Source organism: Mya arenaria, chromosome 8 (assembly GCF_026914265.1).
Source record: "Mya arenaria isolate MELC-2E11 chromosome 8, ASM2691426v1".
Classification (NCBI taxonomy): domain Eukaryota; kingdom Metazoa; phylum Mollusca; class Bivalvia; order Myida; family Myidae; genus Mya; species Mya arenaria.
This window is the reverse complement of record NC_069129.1, coordinates 70,949,723-70,973,813: the sequence shown is the minus strand read 5'-3', so window position 1 is coordinate 70,973,813 and position 24,091 is coordinate 70,949,723. Positions and strand designations below refer to the sequence as shown.

Here is a 24,091-nt window from a genome sequence, read left to right as displayed (position 1 = left end):
ACTCTTAATTAATACCTGCTGGTAACCAGTGGTACCCTAATTTCCGTGTCAGAAACCTTGCTGGTCTGTTTGATGGACATTTAATGACTTTTAATAATTGAATATCTGGTCGTAAAGTCTCTTTCCCCATTCATTATATCTTTTTCATTCTTTCAAACATGTTAGTTTTTCTGTTTATGCCATAATAATGACATCAAAATGTTATAAGAAAAGCCATACTTATGTGGAAAACTACAGACAAAAAAAAACACTAACCTACGCCACTCTCAACATTTACTAAATTTCTCTGGCATGTATTGGCCTCTAATCGCCAATAAAATGATGAGACTGAAAACTGGTTATGAACCTGTACATTTAATTAAACATAATTAATCCAAAGTTGGTGTGACCCAGATAAAAACTGCAGATTAACGATCTGTCGGATAAGCAATTATTAGAAAATAATTAGACAATGACAGCTTTGCAAAGTATTGATTACTTAAAATATTTAGCTGTAAAAATGGCAATGTCAGTTACACGTTACCAACAAGTTGCATCATTTAGTATATTTGTATGTTGAATTATTGTTAATAAATGTTACTGTACTTTTTAATAAAACAACATTATGCATGAAAAAAAATCATAAATGTATTCGTATCATAGCACATTTTTATATAAATCATGTTTAATTAACATGTGTAAATATTACGCAATCCACATGAATTCTAAAAGGCCATCCGTCTCAACTTTAATTTAACATTCTGTTTGAAGTATTTTCTGTTATTTCCATTTTCACTTTTATTTGAGATTTACTGTGTAATATCAATGGTAATAAGAATAAGATACCATTCAGTAGAGAACTAAAATAATGATCTGGAGAGTTCCAAGGGAATACCAACCATACTCAAGGGGATAATAAGTTTTATATCTTTTTACTTTTACCGACTAACAAGCAGGTGCAAACATGATGGCCCAGAATCGCTCACCTGAGATATGTGGAGAAAAACACTGCTATAAATAAGTGACTGTCCGGTAGTACGCTCAATTAACATGTAGTAGGTCATTAGTCGGTGCCCTGGGAGGGTGCAGACTATATTTGATATTGTCCAACATATAGCATTACTCTCAGAGACCAGTTAATAAATTGATGAATAATAATGCTGTTGATATTTCCACATTTCACCATAAAATGTGAAAGACTGTGTTTTCAATGAATATAACTAATTGATAAAGAAGTCTAAAACTATATGAGCCCCATATATTGTTTATCTGAGAATATTGATTTTTAATGAATAGCTGAAAGAGATTGACTTTTGTACAATGGTCTTGTTTAAAATAAAAGTTGGATAAAATTACCAGTGTAATTCTACGAACTTAAAGAAAAATAGATAGAATAGAAATAAAGTCTATAAAAAGAACAGATATTACCTTAGATTTCGTGACTATTTAGCAGATTTTAATTCATAATTCATAGAGTATAAAATATATTCTCTTGCAATTAAAAATAGACAATTTAATTCCAGTTTAATTAAGTGATTTTAACAATATGGAATTTTAGCTCTGCATAAAACTTTTTATTTTACAATTAAACAAAAAATATAGAGTGGTAAAGTTGCTTAGAATTTACTGCAGATCCAGCAGGTATTTATGTAGTTGTTGTATCTTATACATAGCTTAGAAGAGGAAAAAAAGAATATTTCAGAAAGATTTTTAAATGTTAAAAAGCAAGTCAGCCATTTTTTGTTGTTGTAGGTCAATTGTGCATGACACCTAATAATATTTTTGTACATGTCACTCAAGGAAACTTTATGTGAAGTTTTAATGAATTTGACTCAGAAATTTTAGAGGAGATGCTTTTTAAGCAAACTAGAGGAAGTCAGCTATCTTGTGTTGGTGTTGTAAGGCCAATCTCTATGTCTTTAAGTATTTGTGTAAAAAGGTTCCCATAGGTAGCCTCTTGTGAAATTCCATTAAATTTGGCCTGATGGTTTCATAGAAAATGTCTTGCAATTGTTGATGCTGGACAGACAGATGGACGGCGATCAATATAACACACTTTGAGCACTTAATATGCTCAGGTGAGCTAAAAAAGAAGTATGCCTCATGTGTTACAGTATCATATTCATTTGTGTCTGATTTACCCTTGTTTATGTTTTAAAAAATGTCAAAGTTTACGTGTTTTTTTTATCTGCTGCCAATTTTATGTTTAGTACACCCCATTTGAATTCTATTTTCTGCAAAGCAGACAGTTACAGACACATCACTTAACCTTTATCGTATGGCATTTCCAGACAATGAAAGCATCTTTGCAAATGTTTATGTAATTAATCGTTCCATTTCACATGTTTAACTCCATAAACCAGTTTTCCACAAACAAAATACTCAAAATGCATGTTTAAGCATCATTTCAATTCTTCCTGAGTTTTCAAAATTCACATTAAGAACTTGTCAATTTTGACCACAATTTAAGTTCACTTGGCAAGCAAAAACAAGCTGACCTTTATAGCTAGCAGTTGAAGAAAAATATTGCCAATATTTATCTTAAAAAAGCAGCTTTCCTTATGTGAGTGTCACACTCTTGAATTAAGTGACTGCATCAGGTGTAAACCAGCTAACAGGTCATGTCAAGCAAGTTCTCACTATTTTCCTGGATATTGTTCCTTAGCTAAAGAAGAATCATGTTGCTACTAACTTAGCATTTCCTGGATGTGTTACTGTTTAAACCAGCTGGCACTTAGTGCTAAGTGAGTTCGTGTCAAGAAAATTCAAACAATTTTCCTATAGATTTTAAACCTTAGATAAACACATATTATGTTGTTACCAACTAAGCATTGTCAGTATGTGTTACTGTCTAAACCAGCTTGCCCTTAGTGCTTTCAGGTCATGTAAAGAAAGTTCTATTTTCCTGGATATTGTACCTCAGCTTAAAGGGACTATACACCAGATTGGCACCCAAAAAAGTTTTTCTATAACGAATCTCAGGACAATTATTGAATAAAATGTTTATGCTTTGATAGCATAATTGTAAAAAATAATAATGTAAAACGAACATCGAGTTGGAGACCGGGTTCGAACCGGTGTCGCCAAAATTGCAATCAAGTGTTGTTATCATCCATTGTGCTTGAAGTTCAAGGCTTACCCTTAATGTTTAGAATGTTTAAGCTACATACCTAACTTGGTAATATCACATGATAATATCGACTAGCCAATCACGCATAAGGAATAAATTCTACTAGGTAGACATACCTAGTTATCTTTTTTAATAAAAAAAATACGAAAATAAATTAGTTGTAAACTATGTGGTACTAAATCAGTTAGTAAGTTTCAATGCATTGTACACATTGATACCAAGTTTATGTCAGTTTTCGACAATTTTCTTTTCTTTCTTTTTTTGCTATTTCATCATACAGAGTACAGCCCCTTTAACACATATAATCTTGTTACAAACTCATCTCCTTTCAGGTATTTCAACATCCTTAGATAATAAACTCTTGTTTTTCTATCTATCAGCGTCAGTCCCATCACCATGAGATCATGTACCTTGTTATTTAATTGGTGTTGCTCATAAAAATGGAAGTGCAATTAAACAATTGCTGCTCCTGCAAACAAAATATTTCACATTTCAAGGACTCTGATCCATATCTGTAATTGAACAAAATAGAATGGTATCTCTTCCAAAATGTTGGGATTTTATGGTGATATTGTTAAAAGAAAGTCAAATGTTGCTGTGACTATCTTTAGAGCACAAACACTGACATTTTATAACTTTCATTCCAATAAAAAGATATTATGAAATTGAATAAATCTATAATTAGAAACAGGTTTTTTTTATATCACATCACTTCATTTTGATTTTGACAGAATTCCTATAATTTAAAGCTACCCATCATTCAATTTAAAGACCACTACGAGGAGTCTTAAGGAGTAGGGTCTTGGAAATAGAATTGTCTCCATTCCATTGAGAAGGCAATGACAGTGTTGTAGTTATCATTTCTGGCCATGAAACAGGCTTCTCTGAATTCTATCAGAGGCTTCTATTTTCATAATTGGTATATCTATTATTCAATAATGAATCTATATAAAGTCTCAGGTCACTTTGTGAGTTATACTAGGTAAATTATCACCCTTAATGTCATGTGGCCCTTAATTAAATGCATACTATTCTTTTTCAAGCCAATGATGCCAATTCTTGAAATGTTTCACCATATTTTTCTTCATGGAAATGGATAAACTACATTCCTCTTTGTAGATGTAATGAATGCTTTTGATATCATCACTCCATCCAAACAGCTCATTTGTTCAACATGCATCAATGCTCTGAAGAAATTTAAGGTTTTGATTATTTACTCATCAATCAAAGTCTAAAAATGCCAACTATTGGCGTATTAACTTAATTCGTCATGTCTTTAAGTCAATGCAGTTTATTTTAAGTGAGATTAGAATCTTTAAAACTTATTGCTTTTAGTGTTTTGCAGGGAAAAACTTAAGATTACAAATGTCTCAGTCAAATGGAATATATATTGTCAATAAGTTTGTTGGCTTCCTGCATGATTTATGTAGAAGCAGTTGGAAGTACAAAATACATTAAAAATATACAGCCTCCATGGCCTAGTGGTTAAGGCATCTGCCTAAGTAAAGGGAAGTCAAAAGTTTGTACCCCACTAGAGGCATCTTCTGATATGGCCAATTGCAGTTCCAGCAACCATCTTTATGTGTGACTGTTTAAACCAGTTAGCCCTTACATAGTATTCAGGTGATGTAAAGATATTTAAACTATTTTCCAGGACTTATGTTCCTTAGCTAAACACATGTTATGATGTCATCAACCAAGCATTTCCTGTATGTGTTACTGTTCAAACCAGCTGGCCCTTTGTGCTAACAGGTCATGTAAACCAGCTGGCCCTTTGTGCTAACAGGTCATGTAAACCAGCTGGCTGGCCCTTAGTGCTTACAGGTCATGTAAACCAGCGGGCCCTTAGTGCTTACAGAGCATGTAAACCAGCTGGCCCTTAGTGCTAACAGGTCATGTAAACCAGCTGGCCCTTAGTGCTAACAGGTCATGTAAACCAGCTGGCCCTTAGTGCTTACAGGTCATGTAAACCAGCTGGCCCTTAGTGCTTACAGGTCATGTAAACCAGCTGGCCCTTAGTGCTTACAGGTCATGTAAACCAGCTGGCCCTTAGTGCTTACAGGTCATGTAAACCAGCTGGCCCTTAGTGCTAACAGGTCATGTAAACCAGCTGGCACTTAGTGCTAACAGGTCATGTAAACCAGCTGGCACTTAGTGCTAACAGGTCATGTAAACCAGCTGGCCCTTAGTGCTAACAGGTCATGTAAACCAGCTGGCCCTTAGTGCTAACAGGTCATGTAAACCAGCTTAGTGCTTACAGGTCATGTAAACCAGCTTAGTGCTTACAGGTCATGTAAACCAGTTGGCTGGCCATTAGTGCTTACAGGTCATGTAACCCAGCTGGCCCTTAGTGCTAACAGGTCATGTAAATCAGCTGGCCCTTAGTGCTTACATGTCATGTAAACCAGCTGGCCCTTAGTGCTTACAGATCATGTAAACCAGCTGGCCCTTAGTGCTAACAGGTCATGTAAACCAGCTTAGTGCTTACAGGTCATGTAAACCAGCTGGCTGGCCCTTAGTGCTTATACAGGTCATGTAAACCAGCTGGCCCTTAGTGCTTACAGGTCATGTAAACCAGCTGGCCCTTAGTGCTTACAGGTCATGTAAACCAGCTGGCCCTTAGTGCTAACAGGTCATGTAAACCAGCTGGCCCTTAGTGCTTACAGGTCATGTAAACCAGCTAGCCCTTAGTGCTAACAGGTCATGTATACCAGCTGGCCCTTAGTGCTTACAGGTCATGTAAATCAGCTAGCCCTTAGTGCTAACAGGTCATGTAAACCAGCTGGCCCTTAGTGCTAACAGGTCATGTAAACCAGCTGGCCCTTAGTGCTAACAGGTCATGTAAACCAGCTGGCCCTTAGTGCTTACAGGTCATGTAAACAAGCGGGCCCTAAGTGCTAACAGGTCATGTAAACCAGCTGGCCTTTAGTGCTAACAGGTCATGTAAACCAGCTGGCCCTTAGTGCTAACAGGTCATGTAAACCAGCTGGCCCTTAGTGATAACAGGTCATGTAAACCAGCTGGACTGTAAACCAGCTGGCCCTTAGTGCTAACAGGTCATGTAAACCAGCTAGCCCTTAGTGCTAACAGGTCATGTAAACCAGCTGGCCCTTATAAGTGCTTACAGGTCATGTAAACCAGCTGGCCCTTAGTGCTTACAGGTCATGTAAACCAGCTAGCCCTTAGTGCTTACAGGTCATGTAAACCAGCTGGCCCTTAGTGCTAACAGGTCATGTAAACCAGCTAGCCCTTAGTGCTAACAGGTCATGTAAAGAAAATTTAACTATTTGCCAGGACTTTGTTCCTTAGCTAAACACATGTTATGATGTCATCAACTAACCATTTCCTGTATGTGTTACTGTTTAAACCAGCAGGCCCTTAGTGCAAACAGGTCATGCCAAGAAAGTTAGCTTATCATAAAATCATGTTGTAACAAACTCAACTGCTTTTCAGGTATTTCAACTTCCTTTGGTAATAAACACTTGTTCTTTTACATCTATCAGGATCTTATCCATCATTATAAGATAATGTACCTTGTTATTTGACTGGTGCTGCTCACAAAAATATGTTGGAAATGCTATAAAACCATTGCTGCTATTGTAATCAAAATTCATGTTTGTTCATATTGCAAGAAATCTTATCCATACATCTATAATTGAACAAAACAGAATGGTATCTCTTCCTGAATGTTGAGATTTTATATTACCTTTGTTTGAAGAGAATCAAATGTTGTTGTGGTAATCTTTAGAGCACAAACACTTCTATAGCTTTCATATCTAGAAGAGTATTAAGCAGTAGGGTCTTGGAAATAGAATTGTCTCCATTCCAGTGAGAAGGCAATGACAGTGTTGCACTTATCATTAAACATGCTTCTTTGAAATCAATCAGAGGCTTCTATTTTCAGAAATGGATATATCTACGAGTATTATTCAATTAGGAATCTATTTACAGTCTCTGAGGTCACATTAGAAGTTATACTTGGTAATGTATCACTCAGTGAATTCAAGTCAAGTATCTATGTGGCCCTTATTATGATGCATAATATTCTTGATCAAGCCAATTCTTGAAAAATTTCACCATACATATTTTTCCATCATGAAAATGGATAAACTTTATTCCTCTTTGTAGATGTAATGAATGCTTTTGATATCATCACTTATTCCAAACAGTTCATTTGTTCAACATGCATCAATGCTCTAAAGAAATTGGAAGTTTTGAATATTTACTCATCAATCAAAATATTTATGCAAAAAGCTACAGAAACAAAGTCTAAAAATGCCAACTATAAGCACATTTCCTTAATTTATCATGGGTTTAAGTCAACGCAGTTTATTTTAAGTGAGATTAGAATCTTTTACTTATTTCTTTTTAGTGTTTTGCAGGGAAAAACATTGGATTACAAATGTCAAAGTCAAATGGAATATACCAGCATTGTCAATTAGTCTGTTGGCTTCCTACAACAAGTAATAAATATCTTAGAAACCATTGGAAATACACAAAAAAATAGAGAATATACAGCCTAGTGGTTAAGGTGTTCTTGTAAGTACTGGGAGGTCAAAGGTTCGAGCCCCACTGGGATCTTCTTCTGATTTGGTCAGCTGCTTAACCTGCAGCTATTTTTAACTAAGGGTACTGCTATGCTTCAGTTATATGGGATAGGATTTGCAAGTAAAGATGTTCATTGCAGCTTTCTCAATTTTATATCCAGGGACTGGCCAGTTAATTGAGAGAGGTGACACTATAATAAACAATAACTTGACTTTATTTTAATACTTTAGGACATCAAACACATTTATGGTATTATATTGACTGAATGTTATCACTCATGCTACATGATTAACTTTATCCTTTACAACTCCCTGCCAGAATTATTGTTTACAATATATCAAAACTAACAATAACAGGGTGAAATAATTGCAAGGAAATAAAACATGTGCTGAGCACTTCTTCACTTCTAAACAATCCAGCATTGTACTTTGTTCTTCATGGCCCCATGTGCACGTAATGGTTTCTTACAAGAGCTAACTTAATGTCCCAAGCCATGAAGTTATGAATTTATGATGATGAACACTTATGTTAATGCACCTGGCATATATTCATTACTTATCTAAGATTCATGCTTATTGATGGAATTCATGGGAGGAATTAATAAGTTATTATTTTTTTTATAATAATGTAAGTTTTGGAAACACTGTACCTTAGCAAGATGTTGCAATGCTTTTAGATATATCTGCTTCAATGTTTTCAGTTAAGGCCTGCCTTTTCTACTGATATTTCTGCTTCAATGTTTTCATTAAAAAACCTGTCTTTCCTACAGATATTTCTGCTTCAATGTTTTTATTAAAAGCCTGCCTTCCTATTGATATTTCTGCTACAATGTTTTCATTAAAGGCCTGTCTTTCCTACAGATATTTCTGCTACAATGTTTTCATTAAAGGCCTGTCTTTCCTACTGATGTTTTTGCTTCAATGTTTTCATTAAAGGCCTGTCTTTCCTACAGATATTTCTGCTACAATGTTTTCATTAAAGGCCTGTCTTTCCTACAGATGTTTTTGCTTCAATGTTTTCATTAAAGGCCTGCCTTTCCTACTGATATTTCTGCTTCAATGTTTTCATTAAAAACCTGTCTTTCCTACAGATATTTATGCTTCAATGTTTTTATTAAAAGCCTGCCTTCCTATTGATATTTCTGCTACAATGTTTTCATTAAAGGCCTGTCTTTCCTACAGATATTTCTGCTTCCATGTTTTATTAAAGGTCTGCCATCCTATTGATATTTCTGCTTCAATGTTTTCATTAAAGGACTGTCTTTCCTACAGATATTTATGCTTCAATGTTTTTATTAAAAGTCTGCCTTCCTATTGATATTTCTGCTACAATGTTTTCATTAAAGGCCTGTCTTTCCTACAGATATTTCTGCTTCCATATTTTATTAAAGGTCTGCCATCCTATTGATATTTCTGCTACAATGTTTTCATTAAAGGCCTGTCTTTCCTACAGATATTTCTGCTTCCATGTTTTATTAAAGGTCTGCCATCCTATTGATATTTCTGCTTCAATGTTTTCATTAAAGGACTGTCTTTCCAACAGATGTTTTTGCTTCAATGTTTTCATTAAAGGCTGCCTTTCCTACAGATATTTCTGCATCAATGTTTTCATTAAAGGCCTGCCTTTCCTACATGTATTTCTGCTTTAAAGTTTTTATTGAAGGCCTGCCTTTTCTTCAGATATTTCTAATTCAATGTTTTTTTAAAGCCTGCCTTTTCTGCATATATTTCTGCTTCCATGTTTTTATTAAAGGCCCGCCTTTCCTGCAGATATTTCTGCTTCAATGTTTTCAGTTAAGGCCTGCCTTCTTACAGATATTTCTGCTTCAATGTTTTTATTAAAAGCCTGCCTTTTCTGCAGATATTTCAATAAGCTACTATATCACTACCTCGATGCTTTAATGTTTTCTGTTATGACCTCACTTTCCTACGCTGCTATATAACTACCTCTTACCAGACGCAAAACTTACAATGGGGATTTGTTTAGTTTGGAATACTCAACTCACTGTCTCAGGAAATTTGCCAAACTGTCATTTTGTTGCATATTGTAATAAATTGCATAGTAGCATGCAATTAAATTTGCAAAATACAAAGAAAGGGAAACATTCTAGACATTTTGGTTGGTAGGCAATCATGTGTCATTTAATTTGACATTTTTATTAGGATTGTCCCTGTCTATCTGGGAAAATGACATCAATATCATGTTGCAAGTGTGGTCTGTCTGTGTAGTAGCATGGTGCATTGTGTGCCTCTCATTCAGTGTCTGCTATGCTTGTGTAGTTCAACAATGTTTTTAGTACAACTGAACACTACAATTGTGACACAAGGACACAAAGACAACAGATCAAGCAAATTTTATCATTTCCAAATCGGTGAACATTTTCATGACAGGTCAGCAGAACCATGAACTAAACAGCATATATATAATATGAAAATATCTGACTTAATTTAACACTGCAACAATAAAACCAGGAGTAAAATCATAATGTTTAAGGCCACCATGGCATGTACTAAAAGTTGGCAGCCCAGGTTTGACATATATTTGTTGTCTAAAGGTCTTTAATGATGCGAACTGACACATGGTATTATAAAGATGAGGCAGAACTTTAAGATGTAATCTGGATAACTGACACATGGTATTATAAAGATGAGGCAGAACTTTAAGATGTAATCTGGATAACTGACACAGGGTATAATAAAGATGAGGCAGTACTTTAAGATGTAATCTGGATAACTGACACAGGGTATAATAAAGATGAGGCAGTACTTTAAGATGTAATCTGGATAACTGATACATGGTATTGTAAAGATGAGGCTGAACTTCAAGATGTTATCTGGTTAACTGACACATGGTATTGTTAAGATGTGGCAGTACTTTAAGATGCAATTTGGATAACTGATACATGGTATTGTAAAGATGAGGCTGAACTTCCAGATGTTATCTGGATAACTGACACAGGGTATTGTAAAGATGGGGCAGTACTTCAAGATGTAATCTGGATAACTGACACAGGGTATTTCAAAGATGAGGCAGAACTTTAAGATGTAATCTGGATAAATAATACATGGTATTGTAAAGATAAGGCTGAACTTCAAGATGTAATTTGGATAACTGACACATGGTATTGTTAAGAAGGGTCAGTACTGCAAGATATAATCTGGATAACTGACACATGGTATTGTTAAGATGGGTCAGTACTGCTAGATGTAATCTGGATAACTGACACATAGTCTTGGAAAGATGAGGCATTACTTCAAGATGTAATCTGGATAACGGACACTTGGTCTTGTAAAGATGGGGCAGTACTTCAAGATTTAATTTAGATAACTGACACAGGGTATTATAAAGATGAGGCAAAACTTCAACACATAATCCGGATAACCAATGCATGGTATTGTTTAGATGGGTCAGTACTTCAAGATGTAATTTAGATAACTGACACATGGTATTGTAAAGATGAGACAGAACATCAAGATGTAATCTGTTTAACTGACACATGGTATTGTTAAGAAGGGGCAGTACTTTAAATGTGTTCTGGATAACTGGCACATGGTATTGTAAAGATGGGGCAGATCTTCAAGGTGTAATCATGATAAGTAACACACGGTATTGTAAAGATTGGTCAGTACTTCAAGATATAATCCTGATAACTAACACATGGTATTATAAAGATGGGGCAGTACTTCAAAATGTAATCTGGATAACTGACACATGGTATTATAAAGATGAGGCAGTACTTCAAGATGTAATCTTGATAACTGACACATGGTATTGTAAAGATGGGGCACTACTTTAAATGTGTTCTGGATAACTGGCACATGGTATTGTAAAGATGGGGCACTTATTTAAATGTGTTCTGGATAACTGGCACATGGTATTATAAAGATGAGGCAGATCTTCAAGGTGTAATCATGATAAGTAACACACGGTATTGTAAAAATTGGTCAGTACTTCAAGATATAATCCTGATAACTAACACAGGGTATTATAAAGATGGGGCAGTACTTCAAAATGTAATCTGGATAACTGACACATGGTATTATAAAGATGAGGCAGTACTTCAAGATGTAATCTTGATAACTGACAGATGGTATTGTAAAGATTGGTCAGTACTTCAAGATGTAATCTTGATAACTATCACATAGTATTATAAAGATTGGTCAGTGCTTCAAGATGTGATCTTGATAACTGACACATAGTATTATAAAGATGAGGCAGTACTTCAAGATCTGATCTGGATAACTGACACATAGTATTGTAAAAATGAGGCAGAACTTGAACATCAACTTTTTACATAGCAATGACTTAAAACTGTTGTATTTTGGGGAAAAAAATTGTATTTCATTTAACAACATTTATTAAAATGGTTGTCAATGGAAAATGTGTGTGCATAGTTTGAGCACATTATGTTTCACATATTTTTGCCTAAGATCTTATAGAAATCAAGCTCACTATGTTCCAATATGTTGTAGTTTGATTGTCTGTGATGATCCTGGAACTCATAAAAAAACATTATGATGGCAAATAGATGACACAATATCATACACATCGAACAGGCTTGTTGATAGTGACATTGTGAGCTAACAACATAAACAAGTAATAGAAGGTTCTGGCTGCAAAACAGGGTAATGAATTGTTAGCATGCATTGCAACCTTTCAGAGCCAAACAGATGTCATAATCATTAAAAGAAATAGCTTTTCGCTCATGCTAAAAATGCTTTACACCTGAATTATTCATTATCTCACAATAATCGTTTTATTATTGCCCCAGTTCCTTTGATCTGCAACAAATAAAAAATGAAATTAGAATACTAGTAAAGGTCACCATGGCATTTGACATAATTATCCTAACATCAATGTACATATCAAGTCATTCAAATGTAAAATTCATTAGGAACACATAAGCAAGACAAAGAAATCCCTTTGGTCCTACCATGCTCACAGGCCACACAAAAGGCAAACAGGAACTTTTCACATATGACACAAAAGGCAAACAGGAACAATTCACTTTCAACACAAAAGGCAAACAGGAACATTTCACAGGTGACACAAATGGCAAATAGGAACATTTTGCAGGCGACACAAAAGGCAAAGAGGAACATTTCACTTATGACACAAAAGGCAAAGAGGAACATTTCACTTTCCACACAAAAGGCAAACAGTTACATTTCACAGGTGACACAAAAGGCAAACAGTGACATTTCACAGGTGACACAAAAGGCAAACAGTGACATTTCACAGGTGACACAAAAGGCAAACAGTGACATTTTACAGGTGACACAAAAGGCAAACAGTAACATTTCACAGGTGACACAAAAGGCAAACAGTGACATTTCACAGGTGACACAAAAGGCAAACAGTGACATTTCACAGGTGTCACAAAAGGCAAACAGTGACATTTCACAGGTGACACAAAAGCCCAATAGAAACATTCACAGGCGATACAAAATGCAAACAGGAACATTTCAAAGGTGACACAAAAGGCAAACAGGAAAGACAGAAACTCTTTATGGTATGGCTATCATGGATAGTTTCTTGGTTTTGAACTATTGTTTATTATTTTTTTAAGACAACATATCCAAAATAGGGTTTCCACCAACTCAAGTTCAAAAAACTAGCTGAATCGTGCCAATTGTATTCTCATTGAAGCCCATAGATACTTTGTTGTGCCATCTTAGGTAAAAAGTTAAAGAAAGTAATTCAAGCATTTCAAGGAAAAAGAAGAAATACTGATTACATGTAAGAAATGAGTTTCCACTGGAACTGGAAACCAAATACAATAAGAGATCAAAGACCTTCGTCAACCGCAAAAGGAAATCAAGTAATCAAAAGAGCAAATTAGAACAATTGTATTGCATGTTGAAAAGCCGTGGGCTTTCCAGTATGTTCATTGTTAGGGAATGGCAAAAAGGACAACTCTCATATCCATTTATTGTTGATTACAAACAGGAAAGAAATTATACTTGAAAAAATGATGAAGCACAAAAATTAATGATTGACCCGTTATTTTATTTCTTGTTCTGTAAAAATACATTACATTCAAAAATGCTATTTTACAAGTCATGAATACATAAAGCTGTCACACAACTGTCAAAATATATTTCTCGGGGAAGAGTCTAAAAATATCAAGAGATATTTAAGCTCCCAGATTCCACTGTTTAATTTCCCTAGACTATACAACTTGCAATAACTTGCACATATGTAACTATTAAGGCTCATTTAATTGATGAAACAAAGGTTCAATATCAAACCACTACCAACCCACTGCCTGAATTATGTTCAAGAAACTTCAAGGCTTTGTTCAATTTGACAAGCCCCCAATTTTTAATCACCAAGTATTCTTGCTATGTAAAATAAGCATTTTCTTGAATTGTTTAAACATGCAATCAAAGAAAATATTATAATTCCTTAAGTTGCACAATGTCCAGCACTTTTTGGCAAGAAATAAGGCTAATTTTAGGGACAAAAAAAGAAATTTTAGGGATAATTTAGGGCTAAAATTAGGAATTTAAGGGCTAAATATGGTGGTTGTAAACATCATATTGGACTTACCTCTGCAAATTTAACAAGAAACAAGTTGCCAGAAATATTTGGACAATTGAATGAAATATGCATGGACTGAAATGACAGCTGATTTGTCATTGGATGCATATGAGGCAGGTCATCTACTGGTCATACCTAATCTTCATGTCAAGTTTGATGACCATAGGTCCGGGAATTGTTGAGTTATCACTCGGACAAGCTTTGGTCTTCCAACAGACCGACCGACATGTGCAAAGCAATTATATAACCCCTCTGCTTCGAAGGGGGGCATAATTAAACTAGATGTTCACTGAAAACTGATACTTCAACTCATGCATTTAGTGACATATAAATTTCTACTGTCTACTATATAAGAAAATAAAATATGGACAATCAGAAAACCTTTTTTCAGCTTACAGTCACACTGACCTTGACCTTTGACCCACTGACCTCAAAATCAATAGGGTTCATCTGCTGGTCATGACCAATAAGCCTACCTAGTATGAGGTCCCTGGGTCAAAGCGTTCTCAAGTTATTGATCGGAAACCGTTTTTCATGTTAAGGTCACACTGACCTTGACCTTTGACCCACTGACCTCAAAATCAATAGGGTTCATCTGCTGGTCATGACCAATACACCTACCAAGTATGAGGTTCCTGGGTCAAAGCGTTCTCAAGTTATTGATCGGAAACCGTTTTTCATGTAAAGGTCACACTGACCTTGACCTTTGACCCACTGACCTCAAAATCAATAGGGTTCATCTGCTGGTGATGACCAATACACATACCAAGTATGAGGTTCCTGGGTCAAAGCGTTCTCAAGTTATTGATCGGAAACCGTTTTTCATGTAAAGGTCACACTGACCTTGACCTTTGACCCACTGACCTCAAAATCAATAGGGTTCATCTGCTGGTGATGACCAATACACATACCAAGTATGAGGTCCCTCGGTCAAAGCGTTCTCAAGTTATTGATCGGAAACCATTTGGTATTCCTACCGACCGACCGACAGACCGACCGACCGACCGACCGACCGACCGACCGACATGTGCAAAACAATATACCCCACTTTTTTCAAAAGGGGGCATAATAAACTCACAAAATATACCTACTGGAATGACATACAACAGGGTCCCATTGCCTCAGCTGTTAATTGGCTCTGACCTTTATAATTAACTCTTTGCCACAACATGCACAAGGTCACAACCAATAAACAAGCCTGACATTGATCCACTGGTCATCTGCCATTCACTGTATTGAATATACTCTGAAAAAGAACTGTAAACTACATTTGTATGAAAAACAAGTAGGAATTGACATAAAATATAAGTGCTTTTTTAGGAATTTCCTTTGAATTTTGAGTTTTATTAGGAATTTTAGCAAATCTGAATTTTTTAGGAAATCTTAGGAATTTTAGGGCGGCTGGACTGTAAGCCTGACAATATATTTGTACAATTCATGTAATTCTATCATAACAATTAGCATGACAATATCATAACAATTAGCGAAACAATAGCTGAACAATTAGCATAACTATAACTTAACAATCAACATAAAAATGAGCATAACAATTATCATAAATCCAAGAAAACAATTAGCATAACAATTACTTTAACATTAGCATAACAATAACCATATTTCTGCTGACAATACAACAAAATACATGGTAATATCTTTTCTAACCTTTTATGTAATTGTTCATGTTTTCAGAGCAGGCAGAATAACAAGCTGTACTAATGTGTTTTGCCAGGCTTAAGTACTACTAATAAAGACTGCTAGAGCTTAATTCAAATCTAAAATGCATTCAATTGTTATAAATTTCAATAAAATAGCCATCTTAACACAAATGGCAGCCATTCCAGTTTAAAGATTGCGCCTTGTTTTGAACAGATCAGACACTTGAACGGGAAGCTTAAGAGCACAATAAACAAGACAATGCAAATTACAAAAACATCGTTCATCCTGTGCTGGGTCATTAAAATAGTGTAAACTATGAAAGTTCTTGTAGATATTCTTTACCCAATTCAAAATGTATTGTATTATAAATATAGTAAAAATAACTTAGAGGTTTCTAACATTGAAAAGTAAACATCTGTCTTGTAAATTATCCATTAAAGAACTGACATTAACTACGTACCAAATAATTTCCACAAAAGCTACTGCATTTACAAAATTAATATATGTCCCGGAATTTGTCCATACAGATAATTGCCAAACATTTCTTCAAGTAAGTAAACGCCAGACCTTTTTCACGGCTATAAAATCTCTTTCAAACTTTTGTCCTTACAAGATTTTTTAAGCTTTTGTCATTAAATTTTTCTATTCAATCTTCGACCTCAAAAAACAGACAATATCCTGTCCTAACAAATAAGAGCGAAATCATTGTCCTAATTCAAATCATTGTGACCTAAAAATGGTAAGACAGGTTTTTACCTAACAAATTAATGCCAAACCTTTGTCATTATATACCCATATGTCAAGCATATAATTCTTCACAAATCTCTGCCAAACCTTTTTGCTTATAAACCCATATCAAGCTTATGTCCTTACAAATCCCTGCCAAACTGTTGTTCTAATAAACAAAAGTCAAGACTTTATAATGTCCTTACAAATCCTTGCCAAACCTTTGTCCCAATAAACCCATTTCAATCTTATGTCCTTACAAATCCTTGCCAAACCTTTGTCCCAATAAACCCATTTCAAGCTTATGTCCTTACAAATCCTTGCCAAACCTTTGTCCCAATAAACCCATTTCAAGCTTATGTCCTTACAAATCCTTGCCAAACCTTTGCCCCAATAAACCCATTTCAACCTTATGTCCTTACAAATCCTTGCCAAACCTTTGTCCCAATAAACCCATTTCAAGCTTATGTCCTTACAAATCCTTGCCAAACCTTTGTCCCAATAAACCCATTTCAAGCTTATGTCCTTACAAATCCTTGCCAAATCTTTGTCCCAATAAACCCATTTCAAGCTTATGTCCTTACAGATCCCTGCCAAACCTTTGTCCAATAAACCCATTTCAAGCTTATTTCCTTACAAATCCTTGCCAAACCTTTGTCCCAATAAACCCATTTCAAGCTTATGTCCTAACAGATCCCTGCCAAACCTTTGTCCTAATAAACCCATTTCAAGCTTATGTCCTAACAAATCCTTGCCAAACCGTTGTCCCAATAAACCCATTTCAATCTTATGTCCTTACAGATCCCTGTCAAACTGTTGTCCTAATAAACAAAAGTCAAGACTAAGTCCTTACAAATCCTTGCCAAACCTTTATCCTAATAAACCCTTGCCAAGCCTTTGTCCTTACAATTCCCTGCAAAACCTTTGTCCTAATAAACCCATGTCAAGCCTATGTCCTAACAAATCCTTGACAAACCTTTGTCTTAAGGACTCCCTGTCAAAATTCTGACTTTACATATCTCAGTCAAAGGTTTGCCCTAACAAAAAAAACCAAGACAGTGGTGTCATTGTTCTGCTTAACATATCACATTCAATGCTCAGAATCTGATCTTAAAAATGTTACAGACAAGATGTCTGTCCAAAAGATATTTTTGAACTCCGAAATCTAAAGTGCATGAAAAAATGCTGATTTCACAAAATCTTATTATATTAATGGAATAGTCAAAACGGCAAATTACCGACAGGTTACACACACACTTGCATTGAGAAAAATGATGTCCCGTCATTTATCTATTCCATGCAAATACACACTACATCACTTTCACATATTTACCAATATGATGCAATAATATAATACTTTTTAATTGAACTGTCCAATTTGTTTTTACTCCTTCCGTTGGGTAATATATTATTGTTAAAATTTGCTTTATTTTAAATTTTTACATTGGTAATGTGTTGAAAAGCTTGAACATGCAAATTCCAATGTCAAATTAGCTTTTTAAGTGACTGCAAAATATAATTCACATTTCCTGCATATTTACATTGTTAAAAAAATGGGTTTCATTTTCCTATTCTAGAAATTTGCACTTCCTACAGGATTACACCAAATTTACCTGCTAATTTCAATCTAAAAGAAACACTTCATTATGATCAATGAAAGATCTGATCTTCAACAGAAATTCCATTTAGCATTTTTTTTTCAACTTGCCTTTACCAAAGGACTCCACCACAAGAGTCTAATAATTCCAGATCTCAACTCAGACATGCCATGTTTCTTGATATCTATTTGCTAAAGTAGATTCAAGATGTGTTTGCTAGTTGCAGGTGGTCTGTGAACAATTTACTGCAGCATCAATATCTTAAGAAGATATCTATTCTTTAACCAACCAACCATGCAGTAACTAAAACATTAGATGCCACTGTTATGTTGATGGTTTATAGAGTGCTCGAGGTTAAGTCTTATTTTTATTTACTTTGTTTCAATGCAACATGAACTTAATACATTCCAAGCTATAGTAAACTTGGTTATTGGAAACAATTTGATTCTGGCACTTATACTGTCACAGGGCCACTATTGTTCACAACTTTGGTAAAATTATCAACATTTTTGACACATCGATTAATTAATCTTCATCATTAGCTTTCAAATATGTATTGCTCTGAAAGTTTTATGGATTCACTTATGCTCTGCAGAGTTTCTAACAAGATTTGGAACAATGTTCTTAAGGGGCTGTACTCCGTATGATAAAACAGTGGAAAAAAAGAGAAAATTGTTGAAAACTGACATAAACTTGTGTACAATGCATTGGAACTTACTAACTGAAGTACCACATAGTTTACAATTAATTTATCTTTCAGTTTTTTCATATTTTTCCATTAAAAAATATTACTAGGTATGTCTACCTAGTAGAATTCATTTCTTATGCGTGATTGGCTAGTCAATGTTATCCTTTGATATGACCATGTTAGGTATATAGCTTAAATATTTCAACTCTGTAGAGTAAGCCTTCAGTGGATACAGCACTGGACTGCAATTTTGGTAACACCGGTTCGAACCTGGTCTCCAACTCGATTTTTTTTTAACATTTTGATATGGTTTTTTTACAGTTATGATATCAAAGAGTGAAGCATTTCATTAAATAATTGTCCTGAGATTCGTTATAGAAAAAAATATTTTTTGGTGCCAATCTGGTGTACAGTCCCTTTAATGTGCACATCATATATTAGTTCACATTTAAAAATAAACAACAATTCATTGTCAGTAATCACATTCACTTAACAAAGTTCTGAACAATCGACCCATCGTGTGTTGAAGTGTACAAGTGTTGGATGATAGTGGTGCACAGACTTTTGTATCTTTACAACAAAATGCCACACTTAATTTTAGGTATGTTTTTGAAAATATCAAATTGCAATGCACTAAGATTTATGTACTTTTTCAAACAAAAAATGCTTAAAGCCATCCAATAAATATACAAAGGAAATTGCATTGTTGAAATTAGAACTTGTTTGTATACAAATAAAGTACCAGTTCCTACCAGCCTATGTTAGATGTTAACAAAGTGAAGTTGTTTCTTAAATAATCTCTAGCCTTTGATAATTACTGATCCTCAGGGAATAATATTACAAATTTCCAAACTTTGAAGTTTCATACCTATTGACAGTAACAAACAGAATCAAAGTGAAGAAGACTTCTGGTGGAAATTGAAATATTTTTTGGGTAAATTAAGACTTCCTTCTGGATCATTTGTTTTTGCTTTTTGCAGCCTGTTGCATTCAGTATTACGTTCATGAAAATGTTTAAGAGATTGGTAAATATAAATGTTTGACAGAGATTTGCAAAGGTAAATGTTTGACAGAGATTAGCAAAGGTAAATGTTTGACAGAGATTAGCAAAGGTAAATGTTTGACAGAAAACTGTAAGGGAAAAAGTTTGACAGAGTTTCTTAGGGTAAATGTTTGACAGAGATTTGCAAAGCTTATTGTTTGACAGAGTTTCTTAGGGTAAATGTTTGACAGAAATATGCAAAGGTAAATGTTTGAGAGAGATTAGCAAAGGTAAATGTTTGACAGAGATTAGCAAAGGTAAATGTTTGACAGAGATTAGCAAAGGTAAATGTTTGACAGAGATTAGCAAAGGTAAATGTTTGACAGAGATATGCAAAGCTTATTGTTTGACAGAGTTTCTTAGGGTAAATGTTTGACAGAGATTAGCAAAGCTTATTGTTTGACAGAGTTTCTTAGGGTAAATGTTTGACAGAGATTTGCAAAGCTTATTGTTTGACAGAGTTTCTTAGGGTAAATGTTTGACAGAGATTAGCAAAGGTAAATGTTTGACATACAGAGATTAGCAAAGGTAAATGTTTGACAGAGATTATGCAAAGGTAAATGTTTGACATAGATTAGCAAAGGTAAATGTTTGACATAGATTAGCAAAGGTAAATGTTTGACAGAGATTAGCAAAGGTAAATGTTTGACAGAGATTATCAAAGGTAAATGTTTGACAGAGATTAGCAAAGGTAAATGTTTGACAGAGATTAGCAAAGGTAAATGTTTGACAGAGATTAGCAAAGGTAAATGTTTGACAGAGATTAGCAAAGGTAAATGTTTGACATAGATTAGCAAAGGTAAATGTTTGACAGAGATTATGCAAAGGTAAATGTTTGAGAGAGATTAGCACAGCTAAATGTTTGACAGAGATTAGCAAAGGTAAATGTTTGACAGAGATTAGCAAAGGTAAATGTTTGACAGAGATTAGCAAAGGTAAATGTTTGACAGAGATTAGCAAAGGTAAATGTTTGACATAGATTAGCAAAGGTAAATGTTTGACAGAGATTATGCAAAGGTAAATGTTTGACAGAAATATGCCAAGGTTATTGTTTGACAGAGTTTCTTAGGGTAAATGTTTGACAGAGTTTCTTAGGGTAAATGTTTGACAGAGATATGCAAAGGTAAATGTTTGACAGAAATATGCCAAGGTTATTGTTTGACAGAGTTTCTTAGGGTAAATGTTTGACAGACATTTGGAAAGGTAAATGTTTGACAGAGATATGCCAAGGTTATTGTTTGACAGAGATTTACAAAGGTAATTGTTTGACAGAAATTTGTAAGGGTAAATGTTTGACAGAAATGTGTAAGGGTAAATGTTTGACAGAAATTTGTAAGGGTAAATGTTTGACAGAAATTTGTAAGGGTAAATGTTTGACAGAAATTTGTTTGGGTAAATGTTTGACAGAGATTTAAGATATGTTAGGGTAAATGTTTGACAGAGATTTGTTAGGGTAAAGGTTTGACAGAGATTTGTTAGGGTAATGTTTGCAAGAGAATTGCTAAGGTAACAATTTGACAGAGATTTGTATGTGGAAATATTTGACCGAGATTTCTTAGGGTAAATGTTTGACAGTGGTTTGTATGTGAAAATGTTAAACATAGATTTGTTAGGTAAGATTTTTGACAGAGATTTGTAGGTGTAAATGTTTGACAGAGATTTGTAAGTGTAAATGTTTGACAGAGATTTGTAAGTGTAAATGATTGACAGAGATTTGTAAGTGTAAATGATTGACAGAGATTTGTTTGGGTAAATGATTGACAGAGATTTGTAAGTGTAAATGTTTGACAGAGATTTGTAAGTGTAAATGATTGACAGAGATTTGTAAGTGTAAATGATTGACAGAGATTTGTAAGTGTAAATGATTGACAGAGATTTGTTTGGGTAAATGATTGACAGAGATTTGTAAGTTTAAATGATTGACATAGATTTGTAAGTGTAAATGATTGACAGGGATTTGTTTGGGTAAATGATTGACAGAGATTTGTAAGTGTAATGTTTGACAGGGATTTGTTTGTGTAAATGTTTGACAGAGATTTGTAAGTGTAAATGATTGACAGAGATTTGTAAGTGTAAATGTTTGACAGGGATTTGTTTGGGTAAATGTTTGAAAATAAAAATGTTCCAAAGAAATTTGTTTTAGTAAATGTTTGACAGAGATTTGTTGCAATTAATATTTAAACAAAAATTGTTTAAGTAAATGTTTGAGAGAAGTTTGATAGGGTTTAATGTTTGACAAAGATTTGCTAGGGTAAATGTTTGAAAGAAATTTGTACTAGTAAAAGTCAGGCAAGCAATTGTGCTCTTGTGCGTCCTTTTCAAAGTATTATGATTTGTATTACACGAGGGCACAACATCATTCCATCCTGAAAAGATAGTAATTGTATTGAAGGTCATCAAAATACTGATGCATTTTAAATTTGGAATTGACTTAAGCTGTCTTTATTAATAGAACATAAGCCTGCTGAACCACATTAATAGTGGTGGTAAGTGGTGTTACACTGTGTGCCTTCAGAATTTATTCTTTGCCCCCACGCACTGCCATGTTTGTACTGCATGAGAAAGAAAGTTATTGCTCTGTTATCACAGCAAACTACCATCTTTTCAACAAAAATTGTTACATTCCCTTTTTGATTGCTATTAGAAAAAACACCAACTGCACATTGATTAGTTTAACAAAGGTAAGTTAGAGCCTTTCAAATGTTCAAAGAGAAGACAAGAGCAGTTTTAACATATTTTTGACTATGTGAATAGAGGAGTTATTGTCGATAAATGTAAGACCACTAACATCAAATACATGGCAAGATAATTTGGTGATTAATACTTGGACTGAAGTCAAATTCAACTGATTGAAGTTCAGTAAAAAATCCCTCAAAAGCTGTGCAAGTAGTGGGAAGATATTAAAAACATGGATTTTATCAATCAAATCAACCTTAAAATCTTTAAATGATCACAGGTAAATCACAGGAAGTCATTATCATCTCATAGTTATATCTGAGTACTGTTTGAGATTTACAAGTCATCATGTCACAGAAAAATATGTTCACAGATCCCATTTAATATGTGTTTCAATTATAGTTTCTACCTCATCACATTATTTGTTTAATTATATACATGTTTTCTGTTGTAATCTGCAATCCTTGGAGTAGATGGGTTGTCTGAACTTGGTCAGACCCTAACTCTCTACAATGGAACAGTACCTTGACTCTTTTGATACACTTGATTTGTCTTAAACCCTGATCTGTTGCCCATTTTTGCTGAGGCATACTTTCATATACATTTTTTGGAAATTTTTGTTTGCAGTCCCTCCATCAGTGCCCTATGGTGATTATAAAGTGATAGGAGTTAAGTTTTAGGAAATTTTAGCATGAGAGAAAAAGTATTCTTTTAATGATTATGACATCTGTTTGGCTATGAAATGTTGGAATGCAGGGTAACAATTCATTAAGTAATTACTTTTGTTTACTATCACTTGTTACCTACCTAGTATCAACAGATGAGTATTTATTTGTTGCGCAGATCCTCAAAAGACTCCAAGTGAAATAAATTATTCTTATGCAGCGTATTCTACCATATGACTGAAAGTAAAAACATGTCTTACGTATGTTAGGTATAACTTTACCTAACCTTCATTATTCTTGTTCTAAAGTAACAATGGGGTTGGCCAGATGTAGACTTTTCTCATAAGATCTCTATAATAAGCATCCCTCTTTATAATGATCATGTCCCCAAGTCTACAAAAGTTTTTTTTAATAAGTTCTGTATAATGACTTTACCTCCCAAGTTCACATGAGGTCTATTTTTTCACCCAGATTAATTAACTATTAAAGACCAGAATCACACAAAAAATGAGAAGAATGTGATTCAGAAGTATTGCAGTATGTTTTCTAGATTATATCTGTACATGCTACCTCATCATTAGTTAACCTGTACATGCTATACCTCATCATTAGTTAACCATGCCAGTGTGGATTGCCACCATTTAGTCTATTATATTAGCCAGAAATAAGCTGCCACTTTTTAGTAAATTGACTGCCAACTTTTTTCAGTCCAGATGTTTTCTTATTACATTATCATTTTCTTGGTTTCATTTTGACTTTTAAATTGGCATGCAGCTTTCTAGGCTAATTATATAATCATGACAATTATTTGCAAAGTTAAATTGGATAAAATTTATAGAC

The 24,091-nt window shown here is 34.3% G+C and overlaps 2 protein-coding genes across 5 annotated transcripts in view; one reads left to right on the top strand and one right to left on the bottom strand.

Annotated features, from left to right (window-relative positions):
* Positions 1-24,091, bottom strand: part of LOC128243148 (ATP-dependent DNA helicase Q4-like) — a 208,304-nt gene that overhangs the window by 45,150 nt on the left and 139,063 nt on the right. The gene's annotated exons all lie outside the window — the stretch shown is intronic.
* Positions 1-24,091, top strand: part of LOC128243149 (uncharacterized) — a 76,687-nt gene that overhangs the window by 748 nt on the left and 51,848 nt on the right. The gene's annotated exons all lie outside the window — the stretch shown is intronic.